The sequence below is a fragment of the Anas platyrhynchos genome, chromosome 3, assembly GCF_047663525.1.
Source record: "Anas platyrhynchos isolate ZD024472 breed Pekin duck chromosome 3, IASCAAS_PekinDuck_T2T, whole genome shotgun sequence".
Lineage (NCBI taxonomy): Eukaryota > Metazoa > Chordata > Aves > Anseriformes > Anatidae > Anas > Anas platyrhynchos.
The window spans coordinates 118,859,477-118,883,177 of NC_092589.1; the positions used below are offsets into that span (position 1 = coordinate 118,859,477).

Here is a 23,701-nt window from a genome sequence, read left to right on the forward strand (position 1 = left end):
AAAAAAACATAGGTCTCCCTTCATGCAGGAGATGCCACGGTGCCAGCAGCTTCCCTCAGCTTTTTCCATTCAGGTTTTGCTCCGTTTTATGAAGTTTCTGGAGCGTGTGAAGGCAGACACAGAAACCATCCAGTTCTGGCTATTATGCAAAACTCAGTATTCAATAGATAGTAGCCAACTTCTGCCCCTTTTTTAAATTTTCTGCCTAATTATGGCTTGGAAAATAATGTAGTTACAACACCCTTCTTTAAATATTTAGGAATTTCTTCCTGTGTTGAAATCAAGTCCAACATCAGACAACAATACCCTAGTGACATCTATCAGGGATGGCAAGGGTGAAGTTGGTCGCTGTTCCCACACACTTTATAAACTCCTGCTGGCATCGCTGATAAAATAAACTAATAATAAGAATAAAAAAGCTTTTAGCCTAAAGGTTAAGGGTTGCAAGATTCCAGAACTGCTGAGAAAGATCAACAAACCCCAGTTCTGACCGGAAAGGCTGAAACATTCGCTTTCAGGCCAAATATTTTGGCAGCTCCCCCCCCCCTCCCCAACCCCAGCTCCCATCCTGCAAAGGATTCGGAGCTGTGGTTAGAGCCAGCAGCAGAGCTGACAAACCATCACACCCTGCCATCGCCGAGGCAAAAGCGTCGAGAAACAAAGACACACTTGACTGGCAAACCCTGGAGCATCAGCGTAAATGAGCTCCCGGGGGACCTGAACCGGAGGTTTCTTTTCCTCCTCAAAGGCAGCAGCTCCACGAGGCCTCACGGTGAGCTCTCGAGGCAGAATTAAAAGGAAGGCAGAATTAAAAGGACGTCGAACCTTGTCCACGGGGGAAGACGGCATCTGGATGGGCAGGAGGAGGGAGAGCATCCCGGCAGCCCCATACACGGGGCGGGAGGGGAAGGGGAGCAGTGCCTCTTCCTTGCCTTCGGGGCAGCTTCAGTGCAGCAATGAGTTCATCTTTGGCAGTTCCTGTGACTTCTAAGACCCAAACTACACCTGTAGGACCTGAATCACCCCAAGCTGCAGCCACCCCAGATGCTTGTAGGGAGGGTCAGGCACCGTGCAACGCCCCCGAGCTCGTTCCAGATCCAGCTGACTTCGCACCAGCCTCCCACAGCCTGCCCCTGCTTTTAGAAGTGGAAATACCAGCAGGCAAGACAATAACCTGGCTCTTCGGAGATTATCCTAAAAGATTCAAGTTTCCAGGTAGGTTCCCCTCTCTAAAACAGGTCCAGGCTGAAGCCTGCTCATAGGAGCTGAAGGGAAACCTCTTCTGCTCAGTACCTCCCACAGTGAGGTGTCTCTGCACCAACATTTCCTCTTCTAAAACTTCAAGCATCATCCGCGCAGCGAGATGCCTGTGACCTCCAGGCTTGTACTTTCCGAAGAAAGGCTGGCCTTGGATTTTAGTTCGTGTGCTGCTTTGGAGGTGGCATCAGCAGAAGGGGCTGCAAGAAACGAGTCTTTTGCAGTCAGCATCACCAGCAGCGGGTCTGAGCTTTACCAAATACAGGAGGCACCTGTCAAAAACACTTCCAGAAGGGAAAAATGCAAAAACCTCGCTATTATTTTCAGAAGATAACATTGATTCCCACTCTTCTTCCTTTGATTTGCAGCAGGAGGAAGGAATGAAGGAGGGAGAAGTGAGTTGTTTAACCAGCAGCTGCTCCATCAGTACTGGCACGATGGAGTCGCGAGCATCCTCTCCTTGTCAGAGCAGTCGCTGCTGAAGTAAGAGCTCTGCCTCTTGGAGAGGACTTCACAAACTCAAACACAAACGTTGGGTTGTATTTTCTTCCCAATCCCTGCTGAGTGATGACAGAACAACCCCACAAAGTAAATCCTTTTCATATCGGGGCCTTCCGTGATCCTATCGCACCGGAAACTTCCTGGCTCACATGAAAACAAGGAGAATTTCACTCCTGCTTCCCATGATTTTGTCCCCAGGGGGCCTTTCTCTAAACCTCCAGCGGAGGAAAAGCTTCGTCTGACAACACGAGATGAGGTAAATTTCCAAACTGAAATTTCACTGCTCAATCTTTTAGCGAGTCCGAGGCTATCTAGAGAGTGTTTACCTCCAGCTGTCTGCAGATTTTACTCGCAGAAGCAAATTAGCGCGACTGGCAAACATTACTTAACTTGTTCCCTGCTCCCTAATCGTTACTATAGTAATGCAAACCTCCCGGAGAGTCCCTTTAACACTTTTTTAACCGCTCTCAAATAGCTTTATTATGGTAAATAATCACTGCAACATTTTCCTATCACCAGCAAGTAATAAGCTGTCCTCAGGCTCGGGCCCCTGGAGTCTTCTCGTTAAGAGCCTGCGCCACCGTTCTGGTCCCAGGTGCCAAGGTCGATACAGAGAAATGAATTCCACCACAATGAGCTCCCAGTACCCCCGTTTGGGTAAATGAATGAAATTGCACTTGGGAGAAAACGGGAAAAGCCAGAGGGTATTAAACAGAAAGCTGGCTGATCCCCACGTTGCTAAGCTCGTTCTTCCAACGCCATCCTTTAATAAGCACAGGCGGTCAGCTGCCAAGCTAACTTATCCATACACAACATCCTTTTGGCAAATCTGGATGTAATTTGGAATTATTTACCTGGCCAGGGTGCAGGCTAGAGCCAAGGTAGCCTTTAGTTTGCAGGGAAGGTCCTATGGCATCGCACAGGTTCACTTAATCCAGCTCTTCTAACTCATCCTGCAAATAACATGAAGCCGATCTTCTCAGGAATGGTTCAGGAATGAACCCAGGAAACAACCTGGAGAAAGCAGCAGGGGAACAGTGGAGCCACAGCCCAAGAGGGTTGAACCTTGAGATTCAGTGCTGAAAAAAAGCTCCCACCCCATGGACAAGACGGACAGAGGGCTGCAGACCTGCACCACCGCGTTACGGAGGACCTCGTAGGCAACGTGCTGATTTCAGCCTCGCTTGAGCTCTCTTCCTCTGACCCACCATGGGATTCAGCAAGAACTGGGAGCAGAAAGGAAGCAAACGCACAAACAGTGACTTGTTCTACCTAAGTATGATCCAATTCCTGGAGGGGAAGGGAGGGGAACAGAACCCGGGCTGATACCACAGGCTCAGCAAGTGGGAGCACTCAGCAAATACTGCCGGCTTTGTACTGGGTCACAAAGGGCGCCTGTTACAGCTCTGCCATTACAGCATTGTCCCACGCAGCCTCCAGTCCAGATTTCAATGGCTGCATTAAAAGAAAAAGCCCCCTGGGTGCTGGTTGGCTTCTCGGAGCTCCCCACGGAGAGCACAGCGCCTTCCGAGCATCGCTGCATCCCAGTGAGGTCCCCAAACCTTGCTCCAAGTCAGATGAAGCTTCTCCTCCATGGAGGTTCTTCAAAACAAGGGATTTCCCTGGGCAGAGCAGGATATTATTCAGTCATTGCACCAGAAGAGAAAAAATAAACTGTTCCAGTGCTGCCCAGGAGGAGCTGATCCCTCGTTCAGAGAGGGACCGATGTCTGGAGCATTTATACCCTGCCCTAGCCAAAATGAGCATCAAAACCACCAGGAGAAGCAGCCAACGTGGCTGTTCTGATCCCAACCATATTAAAATCACTCTCGATTTCCTATCTTGATAAACTATAGCTGAAATTGTTAGTGTAGGTTGCCTGCGGGCTGGCAGGCCGGCTGAGTGCAGCTTCGTGTGAGCACATGTAAAAAGAAGGCCGAGAAAGAGCCGTATATAGAAAGAGGGCAAGGAAGGAATGGAAAAACCTCAGGGCAGCAGTTCATCCCCAGGATATCCCGAATAGGGTTACGAATGGTAATCGGCGTGGGTGTAAACCCTATGAAACAAGGGGCTGGTGAGGGAAGCCGATCCCTAGGGCTTCTCTTAAAAAAGCCACCAGCAGAGCACAGACAAGCCTGAACAACTGCTTGGGCTTCTTGGTTTTAAAAGCAGATATGAAGAGGAGCGTTGGGGAAGGCAGCTGAGGGGAAAGAAGAAATCCCCGATGGCAGGAACAGCCGTGGGGCTGGGAGAAGGCAGGGCAACACCACTCCCATCGTCCGCAGAGCTCTGGCTCCGTGCTGAGGGAGAAAACCACCCAAACGTTTCCCTGGCTGAACTGAGGAGCAGGTTTCTCAGGCCGACCACAGGGCAAGGCTTTAACCACGCTTGTGGGAGCTGTGATTCACCTTCGGGCAGCACAAAAGCCAGGGCCGTGAGTCAGGGCAGGGAGAGACAAAACCACAGAGCTGGCTCAGCCCCAGGCGCGCCGTGGCAATCTGCAGACCTGCGACTAAAACCCCAGGCATTAGTTTGAATTTTGCTGTGTTTCAGTTCTACTTTTTGGAAGGGAAAAGTAGAACCTAGCAGTTTGTTAGTCCTACTATTTATCTTGTTAGTCCTACTAGAGTGTGGGACTGACAAAATAAAGAAGACTCGCGCAAAGCACAGGGGATGGAGGGGCATGCCTCTCCCTTGCAAAATCAGTAGCTGCTTGTTGACACCATTTGATGTTTATCTAAGTAGGAACTACTCACTCTTTTGGTATCTACTCACTCTTCTGGTATCGTTTTTACCTCTCAACCAACGGAGCAGAAGGAGAAGCTTTAACATCCAGAGCGTTTCTTGTCCCCATCTGGAAGACGCAGCGCACACGAGCAGCCATTTAGTTTCCCGAAACTGCTGCAGGATACAAAGATACAGCTCATATCCTGGCTGACAGCTCGAGCACAAAGCCACACAATGTCTGTCAGGACTCTTTGTTAAATACTACATTGTCCCAGTGACTCAGTGTGCTGGAATGCATCAGGTTTATTCATAGCTTTTCTGATAGAGCCTTTAGATTAGACACAAACTCCTGCTTTTTTGAAGAAGAAGAAAAAAAAAAATCTATGGCTTCTCGTTATGTGGAACACACACGATTTCTGGCTTCTTTTCCAGGGTGATAAACACCGAACTGAAACAAAAGGATGAGCGCTCAGAAACCTAATGGCTCTTTCAAGGTACTAATGAGTAGGACTTGGAGAAGGTTTGAGGGGAAAACCAGATGTGCACCAGGACCAGAAGTCAGTGCCACGAGGAGAGGGGGCAGAAGAGAAGTGAGGATGGTCAGAGACATGGAACATCACCTGCAAGGACAGTCCAACTAGATTTGGGTCCTTTTGTCTGGAAGAGATCTCTGGTAAGGGGCATAGCAGGGACCTACAGAACCCAGAACAGCACGGAAGAGGCGAACACGCAAACAATTCAAACTGCAGCTAAATAAATTAACGAGATAAAGACCACTTCCACCAGCCACTGCTGGGGACAGGACATACCTCGGGCCTCCCCGTGGCTCAGGTGTTTGTTCGCTGTGGTTTGAGTTTCTAATAAAGCCAGCAGAAGTCTACGGCTTCTTCTGGAAGATCAGCAACGCAGCCGCCCCCAGTACTTAGCTGGGGTTGAAAGCATTTTTATATTCCAACCCCAGCCCATTTAGCTACTTAGTGCTACAGTCTTGTATAAAATGGCTTTAAGACTCTTGAAACCGGTTATTTTTCCATTTTGTTCTACAGCAATCACAGGCAGACCTTGTTTCTATCACTCTTCTGTTCCATCCCTCTGCCAAGAAGATCCCTTCGCTCAGCTGTCTCCTACTGACCTAAATTCACATGCACAGTCTTTTGCTTTAATCACAATCTTCAGCCCAAACTCCAAACCTCAAATCCTTGTCTCCAACGTTTGTTCTTCCAGCCATCAGGCCCACAAACGTGCACCAGGTTCTGAAGGTCAATGCTGAGCCTGCCACACAAGACACCAGCTGTAATAGATGCTCTGCAGGCCAAATGATGCCCTCAGGGAAGCCCACGCAGCCCTGGGGCCCGCTGCACATTGCACAGCTGTCAGGCTGCAACTTTCCGTGTTTCTTCTTAAGCTATGCAAGGAGAAGGAGAATTCGATGGTATTGACTTATTTTAGCTCCTGCAGTCAGCAGATCTGACTCTAGACACACACTGGGATTAGATCTGTCGATGCAGACCACGGCGCGATGGCACCCCTGATCGATAGCAGCAGCCTCTGCTCTTCACACGACCTCTCTGCTACTTTCAGTTTCAGTATTCAGCCCCGAACGCAGTGTTTGGCACATCCCAGCAGCAGGGCAGAAAGAGTGCCCTGGATCCAGAAGTAAAACGAGCTGAATCAACAACGAGAACACCTGAACCAAGGATATCTTGCATGCCACCGCATGTGAGGTGGAAAAGTTAAGCAGCCACAAATTAGAAAGCCTCTTTTTTCCCTTTCCTGCACAGGAGGAACCAGAATTGACTGCCCTGCTCCCAGGACTTACTGAAACCAAGCTGCTGACACGCTCCGGTTTCCAAGCGTGTGATTTCCTCCTTGTCTTTTTGTTAACGAGCACCTTCAGCTTTTAAAATTCATCATCCCACGTTATCCTTCGGGGAGTCGCCTGCTAGGATTGTTCCGGCGGATTTAATTGTGCAGCCCTCTTGGTCAATCACAGCAGCTCCCACACTCACCTGCTGTGCCTGGGCCAGCATTTTGTACCCAAAAGCAGTGTCCCCACAGCCTGCAGGGGCTTGCAGTTAACTGTTTCAGTCTGGCTACGCACCAGATGGGTCGACGTGTTCCAATTAACCGGGATTTATTAGCTCGAGTCCCTCGCAGTAGCAAGTTGAACAATGTTTGTAGACACCTCATAAAGCACCGGCTCGTTATTACCGCCCATTAGCATGCGTGCGAGATATTTTAATGTGTAAAAATTCCCCATGAAATACGGATTTTCTCCCTCGCTTTCAGAAAACGCCTGCCACCCTTACCACGTACTAAAGCGGGCAGATTTACCCCTTCGGATAGAAGAAGCTAGAGCTGGAGCTTCCACCTCCCTCGAAACAGAACAGGAGGAAAGCCAAGGGAGCTGCTATTTGTAGGAAAGCGTTGTCGAAGTATGTAGATTTAGTGCTGCTCCCCCGTGAAGGCAGTTTTAAGGCAATATTAAGCACAGCAAATCTCATCCTCGAGACGTCAGGGTACTTACTGCAAAGGGTGATCAAGCAGAATCTGCCTCTCCTCCGTGCCCGACTCCCCGCTCATTTGTCTGGATCCTATTAGAGAAGAAGAAAAGCTGTAAGTAGAGACGAAAAGACAAATTCAAGAAGCCTGCTAAGGAAAGGAAGCAGAACAGACACCCTCAACACCAAGGTTGAGAAATGAGAATGCTGGCAAAGGTTGGAGCATGTCCTAAACGAGAAATGCCCTACACCAAACCAGAAATGCCCTAAACCAAACCAGAAATGCCCTAAACCAAGAGATGCTGCGATGCCTGAAGTCAGCTGTGGCACTGGTGGCCTCCAGAGGCTCTCAGAAGGTCAGAGCTGATCCAAACCAAGAGTAAAGCAAGATAATGATATAAAAGTAGCACCAACAGCTACACAAAAGCAGTTAGTACAGGGATGGTGAATCCTCCTCCTGAGGCACACCGGTCACCATTACACGGGCTCAGGATGTTACAAAGGCTTCCTCGGTGGCCGCCAGGACAGGAATTCCCTTCCTGAGGCACTGTCCTGGCGGCTCAGATGGCCGTAACCTGCACGCACCAAGGAAGGTCCTTTAATAGGTTTAAAGTTTATAATTTTAACCTTATCCCCTTCATGGGAAGCCACTCGGTTTGTGCTGAAGCCCATTCTGATTAAGCAAGGAATTACCTACGGAATGGAGTTACGGTGCAAAGGAAAGCAGAACCCATCACGAGATGTGTCAACACACGCCGCACGCAGACCGATGGCGCTTCAGGGACACATTAAATCCCCCTTCAATTAAAGAGACACCTCTTAAGAGGGGCATTAAATAATTCCCTACCGTGCAGCACGACAACTGGCTACTTCTGGATATCGGAAGCGAGGACTCCACGTCTCCCAGCCCCAAAAACCCCAAGGAAACCATCCCGAGAAGCAACAAGGGGTGAGCAGGAGGGGCTGAGGGGCAGGAACAGCGCTGCTGCAGCCTTCTTGCGTGCTTAGATTAAAGAGTCCTCATCAGGAAATTAAATGAAACGGATGCCTTTCATGTTTATCAATAACGGAGCTAATGGTTTTTATGTAAATGCCACTACTCGCAGGCGGATCTGCACGAGGCTCGAGCCAGCCTCGCCGGCGACTCCCCTTCGGGCAGCCAATCTAAATGCAAATTGCAATCAAATGGCAAAACCCGGAGCTTTCTGGGCCATACCAAAAATTTACAACTCGAGACGGAGCACACGCGTTTGGGAGAACGGCCCTCCTCTTGGGCAGGAGGCCTGCTGATCCTGTGCTGCTTTTTCACCCTGAACATGGATAAAAATTCAAGGTGAACGTGGATGAAAACGAAAGGAGAGCTCTGTTCTCATTTGCAGCCCTATTATTTACACAATAATATCTGTAAATATATTATAAAACAAAGAGCGCTCTCCTCTTCTGTCCCATCCGTGTTAATACAAGGGGAATTTGTTATTTATTTATTTACCAAGCTGCAGAGAGCTGCTGTCAGCACAAGGAGAGCCATCCCCGTAGCACAAAAGCCTTTCTGAAGAACCCTTGAATCACGACACCCACCTGGAGAACACAGCACGCGAGGCGCTTTGTCGGCGCTGACGAGAAGGGGGCACTAATGGCAGACCCGAAAATAACTCCGATTAGAAACGGCGCTGCTTAATAAGCAGAATGCACGGAGGATTAATAAAACAGAGGCCAAAAATGTGAGAGCCGAGCTCACAGAAACGTGCAGGAGTGGGTCTCGGAGGGGCTGCCCCCGCCTGCCACCAGCAGCACCAGGACCACCACCCCCGAGGGGGGCGTCCTCAGAGGGCTGCAGCTCGTTAACACGGCTGTACACACACTCATTAAACAGGTGAAGAGCTAATTAAAGCACCACTTGTCACGCGTGGCCTGGCTAAATCTGATTACGAGGGGCTGACTGCCCATCAGAGGAGGGCATTACAACAGCACAGCCCTGCTTACCTTCCCCAGAAACTCTTTCATTTCTGGGGACTCAGTGGACTCCTCCCACAGCTGACATCAGGGTTAAACAGTTACTCACGGAGCTGTTGTTGTATGGATTGAGATAAAATGCTGGCTTTCAAGCCTTGAACACAACTCACTAAGGCTCCCTCCTCTTCCTCCAAGCCCTGGTGCAGCGAGCGCCTGAGCACGGCCACGCAAAGGGCCTGGAGCATCTTCCTTAGGAGGAAATGAAGAGACCTGGGGCTGCTCAGCCTGGAGAAGAGGAGACTGAGAGGGGATCTCAGCAATATTTATAAATACCTGAAGTGTGGGAGGCAGAAGTATTTGGCCAACCTCTTTTCAGTGTTTGTGGGGACAGGACAAGGGGCAAGGGCCACAAAATGGAGCCCAAGCAGTTCCGCACCAAGATGTGAAAGAACTTCTTCATGGTCAGGGTGCCGGAGCACTGGGACAGGCTGCCCAGGGAGGTTGTGGGGTCTCTGGAGCTATTTAAAGCCCATCTGGGCACCTACCTGGGCAGCCTGCTTTAGGGAACTGCTTTGGCAGGGGGTTGGACCCGATGGTCTCTGCAGGTCCCTTCCAAACCCCACAGGCTCTGTGATTCTCAGCAGTGGGACACAGACCCACATCGAGGCACAACATCTCAGGAAAAGGCCCCCGCAGCCCCAAAACCCACATCGTGCAGCCCCACGGTGACCGTAGCTCTCAGCTGCCTGGGATTTCACACACAGCCACCACGTGCGAGTGTAATCTGATTTCGCAGTCCGACAAACCACAACCACAGCACGCTGCTGCAGCAACCTGCCTGAAAACCAGAGCTGGTTCCTCCTGTGACGAAAGGATCGAAACCAGACCCCACATACCTGTCCTCCTGCCGTGCTACATCCTCCCTGCACAAGGGGCAAGATGCTGGCGACACGGATTGTCCTCCAGGTGGTGGAAGCTCCCCCAAAATCACCTAATTCTGCAATCTGGCAAAGGGGGGGAACAAATCTGGAACTATTTTCACTTCTGAAGTGCTTCCCAGCAGCTCCTGTTCTTCAATATAAGTTCTGTAACATCTAAACTTACTCAGCACTCATTTTCTCTCCCCAGTTTCCATCACCACAACCCCACAGCCTGCCCCACCAAAGCTGAGGGTTTCCCTTACAAGAGTTCAGGTTTAAGCACCCCAAAACAGCCCGTTTGATCTTTTCCCACCGCCTTTTGTGGCAGCCTTCAGGCTATGATGGATGCGTGGGGATGCAAAGCAAGAAGTCCGCACAAAGAGCAAGCCAGTGGGTGAGGCGGTTTTGTCCTCAGAAGGGAAGCAGGAACGACTTCTTGCCTCATTAAAGAGCCTCGGTCTGCATTTTTCTTAGATATATTTAGACACCAGTGGCAAAAAAAAATAATAAAATGGAGAAAAACGATTGTATTCTTACCGTACGGATCTCATTAATCACACGGATACGAACTAAAGAGAGGAGCAAGCTCTGAAGCCTCCGTCCCACCAGCAACCTGCAGCTCCACAAGGCAGCTTCCTTCCAAACCTCCTGCAAACGGTAATTCCTGTCCTCTGGCTTGCAGGAAGCACAAATTGCTACCCTCAGCGATACCTCCCCGCCGATAAACCACGGCTAAGGCTGCGCGCGGACACTGGCACGGAGCGAAACGAGGCGGCACGCCCCGAGCAAGCATGCTGCTCGACCACTAAACACACATTTCGGTGCCCTGCGTGGGCAGCAGCTGCTGTCCCGAATGTTTTCGCAGCGTAGCCTGCACCGCTTGATGAAATGGGACTAAAAAATGGGTTGGCAAAACGGTCCAAGGGTTTCCGTGCAGGGATATAACCTCACAGCATGAAAAGCAGAGCCCCCAGCTCACCGTGCCCCTGCCTGCAGCACCCATCCTGCTCCTCCTGGTTCCCAAAATCCCTCTGTGTGATGTCTGCTGGCTCTGTTTCTGTCCCCGCCAGCCACCCAAAAGATCCTGCAGCACCCCAAAAAACCAGCAGGGAGGCTGCAGGAGCAGCACCCCGAGCACTGCCCTGCCTGGATTTCGGTCAGCACAGGTCACCCTTCCCAAAACAGCCCCAGAAAGCAAAATGCAGCTGCCAGTAGCAAGCAACCACGCACCCACCTGCCTGGGGGTGCTCCCCAAAAGGCCACGGCTGCACCCCAAACCTGCTGGGGGCCAAAAACCCTCATCAGAGGGGAGCCGAGCCCCACCGCGCCTCCTCCGGGTAGCCACAGTCCCTCTTTGGCAGCAAGTAAAAGCACTTCGAGGAGGGCTTTGCTCCCCTCCCTTCAGTTTTAAAGGGCTGAAGAATTTCTTCTGAATGCTCCCGATCGCAGGCTCACGCTGGGTTATTTTTAAGAGCACAGGAGCAGATTTGCAAGACCCTGAATGAGGAAACGCCAAGCTTTTCTGAAGCAATAATAGCCCAGACAATGGTCACGGTTTCCCAAGGGTCTGAACACCGCGGCTGACAAGAAGCTTTATTCCTCCACAAAACCCCCTTCACGGGCTTGGAGGGTTTGCTTTGTGTGCTCCAGGCTCAAGTTAGGGAGTTAAAACAAAAAAAAAACAAAAAGCTCTGCGGCCGTGCTCAGCGCCATTTCCTCCAGCAACGCACATCTGCCCAGGGAGACAAAAATCACTGGGAAAAGCTTTGGGGTTTTGGGATAAATCCCCCTTGGTACCAAGACTTCTCCCCATCCTACCTGCACCAACTGGCTGGCTTCTCCAGGGTTAGGGGGTTGGGGAAAAGCCCTTCAGCTTTCTTCACGGATATTTGCACCACCAAACCATGCCTCGCCCCTAAATCTCCAGAGATGTGCTGCAACCCCTGACCTGCTGCCAAATGGGGGAGTCAAATCCAGAGATCACATCACTCCTTCCTTCTTCTGAGGAGGAAGAAGGCTCCTTTTGTCTCCTGTTCCAATGCTGGCCTCACCCTAACCGCTTAAAAAAAATAAAGAAAGATTAATACCATGAGTTCATTAGCTCTTAGTTCTTCAAACCAAGATGTCAGGGTGTGCCTGCAGGAGCTCCTCACTCTCCCGTGATCTCTGCTCTCCCTTGTCCCTGTAAAAACACAGTGTAGCACACAGCAAACCACGGGTACAGCTCGGCTTTTTTATTTGGTCGCTCTCGATCCGATCGCTTCCCAACCTGGTGCACCCCACAGCTAGGAGAGAGAGACCACAAAGCCTCTCTCCTCCAGCTTACGACACCTTCAAGGTTATCAAAACATTTCCTAACCTAACGCCACGACCTCCCTGAGTTAAATAGAGAATTAATCGCATTCAATTTCAGCATGACAGTTACGTGCTGACCCACGGAGGCTCCAAACACAAAAAAAAAGCCAAGGGCCGAAGCTGAGTTATCCCAAAACGCCTGGAGCTGCCCGTGCAGGACAGGAGAATGAAGCTGCCACAGAAGAAACGACGCCAGCAGATCCCTGCGCCGTGCTGCTGATCTCTGCAGAAACCCCAGCCAGCCTCTTTTTTATTTTCGGCTCTCACTTCCAACAGATTGAGATCATCCCAGGGGCATGGCAGCGGACCAGAGCACGAGAGATCGTTTCAAGACATCCTTAATGATGCACAATTAACAGCTTCTCCCCGATTTTGTCTCATGACCTCATTCGTTAGTCAGAGTTTTTAATCAGATCCTCAAATAACACGTTTTCTAACCACCTCCCGCTTTCCTTACTGCCACCAGGAGCCTTGGGCTCCTCTTCCTTCCCCTTGAGAAGGGTTCAAGGCAGCATCTCCATTTCCCTACCACCCAACCACAACGAAGCTGCCTGCACCCACGTGCAAGCCACGAATTTCACCCAAGCCCGTCACTATTTGACTTTCCAAGGACCACAATTTATTTGTTTTTATTAAATTCAGCGCATCGTGCCCACAAGAGGAGATGCAGCAAAGGGTGAGGCAGCAGGACCACGCTGCTTGGGGTCTGGGGAAGAAATGCTGGCCCCTAGGTAACCACAGAGCTCTTTTAATGGGGTATCTCTTGTCAAAAGAGGGGTGAGGGAAGGGCAGGACCTTCTGCTGCTTTCTCTGGTGCTCCACAGCTGGCAGAGAACTGGAAAAATTCAGAGAAAGAGGAAATCTATGAAAATAAGGCCAAAGAGGGGGAAGGTGATGGAAACAGGAGGAAGCCGAGTCTGCGAGGATGACAAATAAAAATTAAAAACACATCAGGCACAACTACACCACAAACTGAACTCTCCTGCTCCTCTTACTCTTGGTTTTTGACAGAAACCATGGGGAAAAAATCAGTAAGAAGCCATCAATTGCAGGCCAGGCTCAGCTTCGCATCCCTTTCTGCAGTTTTTACAAGCTTCCAAAACTCCAGTTGCTTAAAACGAGCACAGCCCAGCAGGTATCGATGCTGTGAGCCAGCAAGGGCTCTCCGCAGATGTGATCTCTCCCCGAGTGATTGCTTGCCAGAGAAACATCCCCAGACCACACTCAGCATCATCGTGACTCCGAGTTCTGCGCCAGCACAGGCACGAGGAATAAAAACTGCTGCAGCCACCCAAAATGTCACGTTGGTTGATGACAGAGCGAAGAAATAGGGCGACCCCTGATTGTGTCGGCGTTGAAAAGTCCCAGCGAGCAGAGCATCACAGGGAGACGGGAGGAAAAAAAGTGTTGATGAAGCTTCCGTCTTCAACAAGCAGCCACAGAAGTCTCCTCCTGATGGAGAGGACCCGAAGAACTGCTCGGGTCAGGGCTGCCACCAGCAGAGAAGGGTGCACAGGAAGAATAAAATTAAATATAAACTATGTGTGAACAGGAGATGTTCCTCAGTTAGTTCTTAATTGCGGGAGAGGAGAGGCCAGACACCAAGAAAACAAACAGACTGGTAATAAAACAGGGAAAGGAGACCCAAAAGCAGCAGGGAGGACAAACACCTACCACTAAATTCCCAGATTCTAATCTGGGAATTAAAAGCCCGACAGATTTAACCCCCTGATGGCTTTAGCCCAGCTCACCCCATGCCAAATTAGCTGCTATTTAAACGCAGAGCTGGGGCATTGTCTGTTTGCAGGGGATTATTTTTTTTTTTCCCCTGAGCTAAACTGTTCTCGTGTTCACAGCTTGAGGAGCATCATTTATTCCTAAGAGGCTCAACAAAACGAAGGGGGTGCAGCAAACCCTTCTCAGGAGCCCTGCAAGCACGCAAGCTCACACATAAACTGCAAGTTCCAACAGTGTTAGGCTTTTATCCGGAGTTTAGCAGGAAATTCAGAGCACTTCCAGGTCTATCTAGGCAGATTTGAGGATGAAAAGCCCACTTTTGCCAAAGTTAAGGCCAGCAGTGTGCAAAAAACAGTGACAAAAACCCAGAGCCCTTTCATCATCCCGGCTTTAGACGTTCAAGAATGAGTAGGTTGAAAAAAAAAAGTTAAAAAGCAATATTTAGAATAATGAACAAGCAATTTGGGCTCCAAGAAAAACATCCCCATGAGAAAAAAAAAAAGTTTCAGAAAACGCCATCTGCAGAAGTGCTGTTGAAGACAGCTTGCTCTTTGAAATAGCCAGAGCTGCCATGAACAGGGAAGAAGGGGCTTTGCTGTCAGAACGTGATTAAAAAAGAAACAAATAACAAAAAAACTCCATTCTGTCCTATACGCAGAGAGCCAGGAGCTGCTCTAGGAGACAGTGAAGCAAACAAATTTCCACTCTGAGACTCCAAAAGGTCACTGCAAACAATTAGTGAAATGCAATCCTGGAAGCAACACGTGCCTCTTTTTTTTTTTTTTTTTCCAGTCTCTTGGAGCATCTTCAGAGCTCTGGTTATTCTGTGCATCAAGGAACAAGATCAGGGATCAGGCAGGCGGTTCAATAAGTGCACGGGCAGCAGGGAACCACCAAAGCCGTGTTTGGAAGCGAGGAGGCTGCAGCACGGCTCCTTTCCTCTTCTTCTCCCTCTCTTTCTTCATCAGGCAGCTCATCTGCTGTGAAACCGGGGCCAGAATGAAAACATTCCTTGCCATGTAGGGGAAATAACAGCTCATTCATTTCACTTCTCCTCACAGAAGAGCAGAAGTTGGAGTTGTACTGGGTCTGGCCTCTTCTTTGGGCTTTTGGGAAACAGAAACAGGCTGGTTCCTACCAGGCAGCCATCCCGCACAGCCTCGAGGCAGCAAAACTCAGCACATCAGACGTCAAAAATACAGAAATCCTCCCAAATGAGTGGTCTCCTCCTCTGGAACCACCAGCGCTCGCATCTCAGGTCTTCAGAGAGCCAGGTTAGGCTGGAGACAGGAATATCCTGCAGCAGGGTAATGGAGACAGCAAGCCGATGGAGAGAAAAGGCAGGGAAGGGTGCCCAGCAACCTCCCCCCGGGCCTAAAAGGGGAAGGAAAAAGCAAACAGAGAAAGAACAGGAGCAGTTTGGATTAGGAAACGGCTCCCAAAGATGCTCTGGGCCTTGCTGCAGGAGTAACTCCACCCCAAAAGCGAGCTCAGGAACACAAACGATGTAAAAACATTTCCCTGACAGCTCCTTCGTCAAGGAAGAAGTTAATTGCGTGGCTCAGCCTTGCTAATCAAGATCGCCCTCATAATTTTAAAAGGTATTTGGGGAGGGAGAGCAGCCTGGGCCCTGAGATACCTGCCAGCTCCAGCTCCTAACTAACTGCACCCCTGAGACGCTTGCAGGAGCCCTGGTGCTATTTATTCATCACTGCCACGGAGCAAAAACAAAGCCGGCAGACCCTGGGGGCAAGTGTGAGGAAGCAAAGGCAGGAGTCTGCAACCTTTTTATCCCTATTAGCATTAAATCTTGGGTTTTGTTAACAGCTCGGAGATTCACATCAACACCACGTGGCAGAGGGTACCGATTCGGAGGTTTTCCACGAAGCAGGGACCTGTTGCATGGGCAGGAGGTGGAAAAAAAATAAATAGCCAAGCTCCTGGGGTGCCTTAAATCCCAGCTGCTCCACCAGCATGGCGCCGTGTCCCACTCCTTGTAAGAGCAGCAAAAAATCCACCGCGTGGAGCTTCAATTCTTCCTCTCAAGACCATCGCAAGGACAGCTCCTCCTCCGCATCCTTGTTTTCGTTGGAGAACTCGCTGAACACCAGCTAATTGTCAGACGCCACGGTAATTAGTGGCAGCCTCCCAACAGAGCCATCTCCGGGCTGCTTTGCCCATCGCTGGCTCCTCCTCACGCCCCACATGAAAATCAAGGTGCGGCGGATTCATTTAGCGAGCTCTTCCCAGGAGAGACGCCCAAGGAAAGGAATATCTTACCAAAACAACGCATGGTTGGTTTGGGTTTGTTTTTTTTAAAAGCTTTGTGCTGTTTTTTTTTTAAACCATCTGCTGTGGGACTGCTATCTTTACAAATAATCTGAGGACGGTGTTAGCTGTTGGCTGCCTTACGTTATTAGATGCTCGGCGCATTTCTGGGAGGCGGTGGGCACCCGTCCTTCATGTTATCTCCGGCCGGCAGCTTCCCTCTAAATGAGGAAGAAAAGGATTACATTGCCCTGTCTCCTGCCCACCTGCTGCTTACACATCGTGGCTTTGATGTTATTACTTGGCTGATACCACAGGATTTCGGCCTCTTGACGTGCAGAACCTTGCAAGTTTCCCTACTGAGCTCGAGCCAGCTCTGCTTAGACTTCCCCGAGCCCTTCAGAGAAATGCAGGGAGCAGCTCACGCCACTGCTCTGCGAATTTCGGCTCTGCTCTCGGCTCTCCCGCTCGCTTGGCAGCTCCTCTCATCACAAGCTCCAGCGCTCCCCATGCCAACCTTGCCCAGGCAGCAGCCCCGCGCCGCGCACGCTCCGCTCGCCGCCAACACGATCCCACCGCGTGCCCACGGAGCAGAGCTGGGATGTGATTTCCTCCTGCCCGGAATAGAAAAGCCAAAAAGACGCGTGCAGATTTCATCCCGAGGCACTCGAGGACAGGGAAAAGCCAAGCACACCTTCACAGCGGAGAACCGAGACGTGCTGATAGGATCACGTACGTAGTGGAGGGTGCTGATGGTTTTAATTGCCTTAATAGAAGCAAAGGACCCCATTTCCACACCAAGTTGCCAGACAAACCCATTATCTATTTGCCTGGACTTCGAAAGTGCTCGACCTGTCATAAAACATCCCCTAAGGAAGGCAACAGATGCATGGAACAACTTATTCCCTGCTCACTGACATTTCAGCGTTCAAATAAATCGAATTCACTTTCAAAGGAGTTCAGAGACGACACACGTAGCTCCACAATCCCTTTGTGCAGCACCAAGGGGCTGGCACGAAGCTCAGCCTGCAGAGCCGGGTGGCAGAACGAGCTCATGAGCACAGCAGCACCCTTACCAAGAGCGGGATCAATCCGCGGGCTACCTGCGCTGCCAGGAAAATACCTGGAATTGTTTTGAATCACTTCATGGAACAAGGCTAACCAGCTGGAAACTCTGCAGAAGGAAAAGGAAGAGTTACCCATACAGCAGGAAGTGTTATTTAGCTTTTTCTGTCGGAAGAAACCTAAGAGGGTTTCCCACGTTCACGGGTTAATCCCGTGTTCTGCTGGCGTTTGCATCTGTAGAAGAATGACAGCCAGCTTCTGAATGCGTCAAAACTCACGGAAGAGGAAGGAAGAGCAGGGAATACAGAAAAAAAAACATCCACACCCGACTCCACGCAACCTTTAAAGAAACTGGTAGGCTGGGCAGAAGTCCTGAGACAAATTAAAAGCACTTTACAAGTTTCCCAGGGAACTTTTACACCAAACCAACAGATAATCTGTAGTCCCCAGTGGGAGTCCTAGGGTTCCCTCCCCCAAAGGGGCAAAAAAACTTTAATTTTCTTGATTTATGAGTCTCAAATCTGTGTATTTCAATCGATTTCATCAACAAGAGAAAGGTCATTTCACAGTTTCACTGCACAGATCAACGTAGCCTTAAGAAACCAAGAGCCAGTCACCACGAGGCGGGGGGGCAAATGCCAGAAGAGGGAGCACAGCACACCTACGCACTTTATCTATAAATAAGTAAATAAATAAATAAATAGAAAGATATCGGAACTTTATAGTTACAATGATCTTGTAGGGATTGTCCAGCAAGTCAAGCTACAAAATGTCCTTTCAAAAACCGTTTGTGACAGATTAGTCAGACCTCTAAAACTGCTCTTGCTGGTAATGGGCAGCAATTAACTAATAGTGATGATTTAAGAAAAAAATGGGAGTTCAATTTGCTCGTCAAAACTGGGACTGCAGCTGCTGTGTACTGGCATCAATTTACCTGGTCGGCCAGCACTCAAGGCTCCCTACACCCAGGCAACACGGGAATCAATGAGCTGTAAGCCACTGAGCTTTGTATTCTCCTGTGCTCGTCCTTCCTACCAAGCCCCAAAACCTCAAACTGCCTTTGCACCTCTTCTCAGGCAACATCCACCGACATCCACTTGATTTGCATCCGAGGATCAGACATCTAGGCTGCAGAAGCCGACCCAACCACACCAATCACCAGTAAACAGGACTTTAAAGTCTTCTCCAAGGAGAAAAAACTGTGGGCTTCGCTTTTGAGGATACATCTAAATTGCAAGCACAGCTCTGCAGGCATACTCAGGCCAGCCTCAGCATCAGCATGGGTTGTAGGAGCCAGCTGGACATCCTGGCTTCATCCCCCAAATCCCACCTGAATGCTACCCCTGCATGCTAGCAGGGAGATGCCCACCTGCCCTAAATTGTCATATCCTTAAGCATGCATAATTGTGTTTTTCTCAAGGAAACATAAAAACTGCACGTATTTTGCTTGCTAGGTGGTTAGGACATCAGGATCCCAATCTGGGTTAGAATTAATCCGTTGAAGTAAGAGGAAAAAAAAACAACCTGGGTTAAAGCCCAGTGAAACGATTGTGGGAAGGAGAAGGAAACCAAGCAAGGCAGCTGGGATGGGGGACAGCAGTCAAACAGCAGGCAGCACAGGGTGTGAGAGGGGGGAAAAAAGCACAAATACACAGCCAGATGAGACAAACTCTAAACAATTTAACATTATGATGGGATTTCAAAACTTAGTAGTCATGGAAAACAGACTCAAGATGGTGTCTGGCTCCCTGTGCGCAAGCAAGCCCTGGGAAGGCACCAGCACCATTTAAATCCTTGTCTGAACAGTCCCAGAGATCCACAAGGAAGACAATCCTTCCCATCCCACCTCAGCAGCACTTAAACAGCCTTCCAATTTTGCAGTTTATTGTTGAGAAACAGCCTAAACGACAGCGGTTGAATAACCATGTTTTTCTTCTGTTCTGTTTCTGCTGCTTTTGCTCCGATTTGACAACTGCCAAAAGCCGTCCTCACGTGCAAACAAACACGAGAGCTAACAGTCCCCGCTTGCAAAATCAGGGAACTTCAGGAAACTATTTTGGCCCTTCCCTTTTGCAAAAAAAAGCTGTGAGGAGTTTGGGGGCTGTCCGTGCCACGGCTGAGCTGCCAGAGGAATTTGGCCGTACCGGGCTCAGATGAAGGCAATTAGCCCTGCTCCGGGATCTCTTAACACTGAACCCATGTAAAGTCTGATTTCTGGAAAGAAAAAGCTGAAAATAAAAGATATCACAAAGTCGTAACCAAACGTGGGTAGCGCCACACGTAACACCAGGAGCCTTCAGTGGCACGTGAGGGTAGGGGATTTGTGAGGGGAAAACACGTTTCCCACCACCACGTAACCAGCCTGCAGTCCATTTGTGACTGATAGAAGGAGGATTTAGGATTATTCATCACTTGATGAGGCGTGACAAGGCACAAAACACGTTCCATGTGACACTTTACCTCAGATACATGACAAACGCCGATCAAAACACGCCTGCGATGCCTGTGATAGGCGCTGGCACCCCGCACACGCAGATTTCTCCCCCCCCGAAAACAGAGAGCCGCCTGCATGTGACACCCACTTCGGGAAACAGACTTATTTAATCTCTGTTTTTACAGATTAAATAAGCCTCACAGCACAGAAAGCAGCGATTTTAAAGCCAAACGAGGCGATGAGGCCACACGAGCTACCAGAGGGCAGAAGCAACAGGAGCCCGAATTTTGACAGGGTGGCAGCGGGGCAGCACCCCTCTGAAGGACACAGTGTTTTAATAAACCTTTAATACCAATTTAACCATTTCAGACAAAACTGTTTCCTCAGGGACCAGCACAACTGGGTGGCAGGCAGCGATAAGGCATAAACACAGTTTAATTCCACTAATTTTGTTTAATTCCACTATCTGAGGGGAAATTTTATTAGGGAGAGACCCCTACGTTTTAGGGGAGCACAGCTGGAGAAATAAAATGTAGAAATAATTAAAAAAACACCACAAGGATACCCCCCCCCCCCCCCCCCCCCAAAAAAATAAAGCCCTGAGGGACCGTGCCCCAGGACTGTACCACTCCCCTCACACCCCCTGCCCCGCCATGGGGGGGGGGGGGCTCGGCACCCCCCCGCCTCCCGGTCCGTGGTACGGTCCAGCCTACCTCTCGGCGCCCTCCCGGCGGAACCTCAGGACCGGCGGGGGTGGGGGGGGAGCCGCGGCCCCTGCCTCGCTTTACCCCAGCTTTGCCCTGCCCTGCTCTCCCCCCGGCCCCCCCCCGCCGCCGGCGCGCAGTTGGTTCGTTCCGAGCAGCCGGCCGGGCTTCTCCCCCTTTACACCGCCGGCTCCCTCACGTCTTCGGCCATTTCCGAACCGGACCGGCGGAAGTTGCCGAAGCGGCGGCGGAACTTCACGAGCGGAGCCGAAGGGCGGGCGGAAAGAGCCGAAGCGCTGACGGAACTTGCCGAAGGGCTCTAGGAGAGCGAGGAACGCGAAGGAAAAGGGAGGGGGGAGCCCCTCCGGAAACTACCGAGAATTGCCGAAGCGTCCCCGCTCTGCTCCGTCACGAGGCGAAGTGCCCGAGGCCGGGGGGCTCCCGCTTGCTCCACAGCCGCCCGCTGCCGGCGCCGAGCGGGGCGGCCGGCCGAGGCGGAGCGCTGGCCCTTTAAATGGTGGAGGGGGGCGGGGCGGCGCCTCCCCCTCCTGCCCCGAGGTGGGCGCCGGCCGCTGCGCATGCGCGCTGCGCACTCCCGCTTTTCCCGCCTAAAGGTGGGACGCCGTGAGGGGACGGGGTCCTGTCAGCGAGCCGGGTCCTGTCAGTGACTGGCTCGGTCCCAGTTAAACCCCAGTTACCCCAGTTGTGCCCTGGAAACCCACATTTGTGCCCCAGTAGCCACCTATCGTACCTAACTAGCCAGCCACTGTTGCCCAGTAGCCACCAGTTGTGCCCCAGCAGCTACCCATTGTACTCCAGTAGCCACCAGTTGTGTGCCAGCAGTCCCCAAACATTGCCCAGCAGCCCCCAATCGTTCTCCAGCAGCCTCCAGTTTTGCCCCAGTAGCCACCTGTTGCGCCCCAGCAGCCACCAGTTGTGCCCCAGCAGCTCCCAGTTCTGCTCTGGTAACCCCCAACTGTGCCCCAGTAGCCACCAATCATGCCTCAGCAGCCCCCAGTTTTGCATCAGCAGCTACCCATTGTACCCCAGTGGTCACCAGTTGTGCCCCAGTAGCCCCAATCATGCCCCAGCAGCTACCCATTGTATGCCAGTATAGCCACCAGCTGTGTCCCAGTAGCCCCCCATTGTACCTCACAAGCCCCAAGTTGTGCCCCAGTAGCCCCCCATTGTACCCAAGTAGCCACCAGCTGTGCACCAGGAGCCACCATCATGCCTCAGCAGCCACCCATTGTACCCCAGTAGTCACCAGTTGTGCCCCAAAAACTTCCAGCTGTGCCCCCAGTAGCCACCAGTTGTGCACCAGCAGCCCCCAATCATGCCCCAGCAGCTACCCATTGTACCCCAGTATAGTCACCAGCTAAGCCCCAGTAGCCCCCAATCATGCCCCAGTAGCCTCCAGTTTTGCCCCCTTAGCCCCCAGCTGCTTCCCAGCAATCACCAGTTGTGCCCCAGTAGCCACCAGTTGTGCACCAGCAGCCCCCAGTTGTGCCCCAGCACCCCTATGAGGCAGAAGGTGCACCCATGGAGCTCAGTCACCCCTCATCTCTGTGGTCAAACCCTCTGCTGGGACTGCAAATGTTGCCATCAACCCCCTGGAGAGATATTCTGATGGTTTCTGGTAAAAAGGACCATGAAAATAAGTATATACTGGGATGCTGATAGAGATGTGAAAGTAATTGCAGACCCTGCTTACTGGTACTACACCATCACCACCCATTTCACTTCATTACATCATTACTTCATTACATCAAGGTCCAATCTGGACAGTTTGTATTAATATCGCAGATTATGACTCAATCTGGACAAAAGAGGTTTAAAGACTGTAGTGGTGTAAAACGTCACTCGTGGTTTTAACCTTTCTTTTCTGACTAAACAGCATTTACGCTGACAGCAGCATTAATGCTGTGAAGTAAGAGCAGCTATGTAAAATGTAGGCTGACAAGTACCAAACATACCAAAAGATGGTGACTCCTATGATGCAAAACACAGAAAATAGTTCAGTTTTAAGCGATTGATTTAAACTGTCTTGCTTTGTATTTTTAGTCTTTTTTTTTCTTTTTTCTGCCTTTTGCTGGAAAAGAACAACAAAGGGCCATTGCTCCGTAAATCAGGCCCTTGGCTAACTGGAGAGCTGTCCTACTTTCTCAGCTGGGCATTTGTATAAATTAATAAACTCTGCAGGTTCACACGTTTTATGTTAAAAATGGGAAATGAAGTTTCTTAAAAATGGGGAATGAAGTTTCTTAATGACTAACCCGACTTTTTAATTGCACTTAGGATTTATGTCGCAAATAAAAAAAAAACACAATTAGGGTGTAGGAAGACGGCATGTAAAATTTGTAGTTAAATAAAATTAAGCTAAATGTGCTGAATGCATGGTTTAAATGAAAACAAACTGTTTCGTTGTACAAAGGAATGCTGCAGCCTATTTATAGAACCAATTTTATCTATTCAGCATGTCGTCAGGTTTCCAGAGCTTGAAATGAAATTAATTTCTATTCTCATGCAAAGGAGGAGATGGTCCTGAAGTCAAAGGAATGTGGCAAAAGCTCTTTCATTGAGCATCTTCTTTTAACCCAGATGGCTCCCACAGCTCAATTTGCCCACCTGATGCACGCTGGTGAGCACTGGGCAGCTGAATTTTCAGGACCGTGGACCAAGGCACTCAAGGAGCTCATCAGGAACTCTGAGATCGTCCAACAGGTGGCAACGCGTGTGTTTAATCAATGCCAATCCCAGCTCCCAGGAGAGCAAGAAAAAACAGTGATTTGATCCTCCAGCTACAGCAATGTTCCACCAAAACCCCTGGGGGGGGGGGTTTAAATTCATTCCAATTTAAAGACCACAGAATCATAAAATATTCCGGGTTGGAAGGGACCCAGAAGGACCATCGAGTCCAGCTCAAGGGTAAGAAAAATCCTTTTTCCTAGCGTAACAGAACAATACTACATTTTGTCTTTTTTTTTTTTTTTTTAATTAAAAAAATAGGTTGAACTTCAGGAGCGTTCCTGTACTGGAAGCAATAGAAGAAGCTGAACACAGCGCATCATAAAGAGATGCCACCGGGATCTCTTAAAGCCAACAAAATTGAAAACACGGAGAAGGAAGGGAGCCAAAAGCCCAGAGCCAGATTTCAACTTGGCGGACGCCGTGGCAGGGGGCCAGGGGAGGACGTGTACCAGGAGCAAAGAGAGGAAGGGCTCCTGCTGCAGCCCAGGAGCCAGGTATCGGGGGCAGACAACCCCTGGCATCACCTGG

At 50.3% G+C, this 23,701-nt stretch overlaps 1 protein-coding gene across 4 annotated transcripts in view; it reads right to left on the reverse strand.

The window, feature by feature from the left end:
* EXTL3 (exostosin like glycosyltransferase 3) overlaps positions 1 to 23,701 on the reverse strand; it is a 96,873-nt gene that overhangs the window by 65,153 nt on the left and 8,019 nt on the right. For 2 of the 4 annotated variants that reach the window (XM_038177713.2, XM_038177716.2), the window contains exons 1-2: positions 20,432 to 20,672; positions 7,013 to 7,079 (exon numbers count right to left, since the gene is read on the reverse strand). The gene's annotated coding sequence lies outside the window, so the exon portion shown is untranslated. Of the gene's footprint in view, positions 1 to 7,012; positions 7,080 to 20,431; positions 20,673 to 20,797; positions 20,955 to 23,701 lie in introns of those variants that run through there. The other 2 variants (XM_038177714.2, XM_038177715.2) reach the window with 2 other exon arrangements.